Source organism: Cryptomeria japonica, chromosome 10 (assembly GCF_030272615.1).
Source record: "Cryptomeria japonica chromosome 10, Sugi_1.0, whole genome shotgun sequence".
NCBI lineage: Eukaryota > Viridiplantae > Streptophyta > Pinopsida > Cupressales > Cupressaceae > Cryptomeria > Cryptomeria japonica.
This window is the reverse complement of record NC_081414.1, coordinates 222572717-222576850: the sequence shown is the minus strand read 5'-3', so window position 1 is coordinate 222576850 and position 4134 is coordinate 222572717.

Genomic DNA, 4134 nt, shown 5'->3' with positions numbered 1-4134 from the left:
ACCTCTTGATGTGATGGGTTTTACCTATCCTGCTCAACACTCCACCTAGTTGGTGTTGCTCAATTGCACCAAATCACCAGGCCTAGTTTTACTCTAGACCTCCAATTCCCTCCCAATCTCTTCTAGGGATTGATTCTTGACCTTAGTAAGGTGTTTGCTTTAGGTGTTTTGGTTAGGAACCCTATCAATTCACTGTGCTTCTCAGGTGCTCAGTTCTGGCCTCTTGGCCTCAACTTGTCAAAATGACCTCCAACTATTGTGAGATGTTGCAGAGGTGTAGAGAGGTCTTCTAACATGTTTTTAGTGCATTTGGAGTCCATTGGTGGTTTTCTACCTTGAGGTTTCTTATCGATTTCACAAACTTGCCTAGAAAAGGGCTATAAGGAAAGAGCCCCAATTAGGCCTCCAAAACCGGTTTTCTAGGGCTTGAGGGAAAAAGACTCAAAGAACCCCCAAACAATTTTATCTTTTTTTCAATGATACACCTATCCCTAAACTATTATTATGGTTTTAGCCTCTATTCTGATCATACAAGGTATGAAGCCCAAAATGAGGGTTTTGAGGGTTTATAAGGCCTTTAATCGGCAGTGAATGAACAAGTTGGGGTTTTGCATTTAAATGGATTGGTCAAGGCTTCTCCCTGCACATAAAATTCTTCCCCAACCCCATGGACCCCTCCAAACTCTGATATGGTGATTTTACACACACCCCTGCACCTTACTCCATGTTTTCACCTCTTTTCATCTAGTCGGGTTGCTCCTGGACTCACCTAGAATGAGGTGATAGTCATGCTTAAACACTTCTCCAGCACTTGAAATTGCATATGTACAATGTACAGGAGGTTTCCAACCATGTCCCAACTAGCCGTGATGGTAGCACGTGTGAGACTCATGGGGCAACCATATTTACAAGAAAATTGCTATTTACAAGCCAAAACTGGCTGTTTGAAAACTTGAACAAGAAAACACCTATGTATAGTATATACAAAGCTCCAAAATAAACCAAAAATACAAAAACACACAAGATTAACTCAATCCATTTCTGGATCAAAGGATTCAATCCATATTCTATTACAAAATTGAAAAAAAACAAGCCAAAATGCTGCCAACAAGACTGAAAATGAGTAGTTTCAGTTGTTGAACTTACAAATCATACTTCACCAACCTTGGTAAACATGAAAGAGAGGGTTTATATAGATTTCCCACATGTTGATTCCTTCCATGGCGTCGAGAAATCCCTAACTCCACTGCTAACCAACTTCAGGACAAAAGTTGTCATGACAACTTTTTGCAACTTTGTGATTTTTGCACTTTTGGTCTCTCCAACCTATGAGACCTATTTCAAGTCATCACTGTATACACCTAAAAATGGTTTGGAGATAATTAATTGAATAAGCAATTATTTAATTAATCTCCCTCCCCAATTTAATTGAATTCATCAACAATTTGATTAAATATCCCTTTTTCATCTACTTATTAATAAATCTAAGGATTTATTTAATAGGTTCATTTCAATAATCCCCTTTGGTTAATTAATTCTTCTCCATCAAATTCATTCTTCTAATATTCTAATTAATTAAAACAAATCAAATTTATGAGTTGTTGAAATTAATTAGCCTTTTCCTATTATTTGAATTTCTAAATTCAAATTCTCCTAACTTTTAACCACTTAAGCTAACCATTCCTAAACCTAACCCATTCCATCTACCCACATGTTCCCTTTTATCCAATCCCTTCTAGAAGCTTTGTGACACTTGTCACTAAGTGTTCCCTTTCATCAAACCTCTTCTTGAAGCCTCTTGACACTTGTCACCATAGAGATGATAGATGTTCCCTTTAATCCAACCCCTTTGCTAACCTCCTCCAATTTAACCATTGATATCTTCAAATCAATCTTGACCGTTGATTCCTGCCACCTCACCCCTAGCCTTGAAAATATTATAAATAGACCTCATTTTGGAGATAATCGATCCCATCTCATTTGCATTCAAGCATTGTTACTATAGGCATATATCTCTTAGCAAATCATTCCTAGCATTGTTACCATGTTCAATTTTAGCTTAATTGCATCTTCATTCTAGCTTATTTTCTAGAATAATCATGAAATCATGTAGCTTAATCATGCTCTCATTGCTAGCTTATGCATCTTCATCATTTAAATCCTCCATTTAAGTGTAGTCAAGTCACTAGAATTTGCATAACCAGATCTGAGAGCAAAATTCATACTTGCATTTGCTAGGAGGCAATAGATCAATTAGCTGTGGTTTTATCTTTCGTTGATTAATTTTCTAACCATTGATTGTAATGATTTATTGAGTGTTTTGTGTTGCAGCTGCAGGTATAACATGTACACACTTCACAGGCACGACATTTTGGCGCCCACTGTGGGGCCGAAATCATCATTTTTGGCCTCTCAAGCTTCAACAAAACTCCATCTCTGTCGGGATAGAATCATAATGTCGTACGAGTTGATTTTCCAACTCGTACGAACTCCTTCCTTGTCTGGGATGAAACTCCATCCTGACTCGTACTAGCTCAGTCCTGTGTCGTATGAGCTAATTTACCTTGTCGTATAATATCTAAATGCATGTCATACGAACTACTGGCTAGAAAATCCTGTGTCGTACGAGTCTATTTTGGCTTCTGTCTGAAATTTAAATTTGTGTCATTTTGGCCCATAAATAATGTCGTATGAGTTTCTGCCTGTGTTTTTAAAATAAGCTGCATTTTTAGGGTTTTTAGTTTTAATTTGATCATTGTTAATGCTAATCCTGACTTGTTTATGAGATTTTTGGCAGCCTAACAAGTTTTGCAGGACGTTGTCAAAGATACGCTTGTCAAAGACCAATTTCAAAAACACAATCAAGACTACTAACAAATTTATTTTGCAAATTGCCTAAAAAAATTTGACTAAACTTTGTGTATTCAATTAAGTTTTCTAGGCACACTTCAATTTTGCTAAAGGAAATGAACCATCATGTCTTATGTGATTGTGATGATAGGCGAGTATGCTCTCACATTTCTTAGGTGATCAGAAAGATAGACTCATCTTTTGCTTTCATTAGTGCATTTCTTTAGCAGACCTACCCTCCCAAGGAGCTTAAAAACTCTTAAAGCCATTACGGTCGGTGTGAGGGGAATGACCTAAGTGGGAACGACTAACGCCAAGTAATCCAACTCACTATAAAATAAATGTGATTTGATGAAAATCAAGTCAATGATAGTGCTCGGGAATAGCTCTCCTCCTTACCTCCGGGTATATCAAACCTTGGTTTTCAAGGCTGGGAGACCTCTTAATTGAGTATTATACCCTAACGCGCCGAACGGATCCCTTAGTAGTTCCAGTTAAATTAGAAGCTACCTGATTCACCTCCAAAAGGGTGATAATCTTTGTGCAAGAGAGATAGTAACTCTCCCAAGACACTTGCCATATCGTGCCCCCATTAGTGTTTGGAGTCGGATAATACGACGTTGAGAATCCATTGCATGAGACTCATCAACCGTATTTTGATTAGCTATTGGGTGTGTACCTAGGCTTTCAAGCAATGGTTTTCTCTCCTCAGCCAATTTCCTTAGGGTTTAGCATGCTTGGATTCACTTATCACATCATGTGTTTGCTATGTATTCATCCCTAAATTGAAAAATTAGACATCTAAAACTGGAAAACATAAGCAAAACATCAAAATTCACTAATCAAAAATCGACAAAACACACATATTTTTCATTGTCCTGTTATCTGTCGTACGAGTTAGGTGATTTATCGTACGAGGAATCTGTTTTGTCATATGGTTCATAAAGTTTTGTTGTACAAGTCTCTGGTTTTTCAAAGGAAATTTCTGATTTGTCTTCTGGTCTTTTATCTTTTGTCGTATGGTTCATGAAGTATTGTCGTACGAGTCTCTATTTTTATCGGTCCAGAGTTGCCACTTTGCATGACTTTTTTCAAGTCCGTCATTTTGCTTGATCAATTTGCAGTAATCATAAACATCTGTTATCTGTCATTCTGTACTTAAATTATCTCCTTGGTTTGCTTGGTCAAGTTATCATCCGTCAAAATTAGACTCTAGAAGATAAACATCTTAAGATTTTCAAGTGCTCAACCTCAACAAGTTCAAGATCTAAACATCTCAAAGTG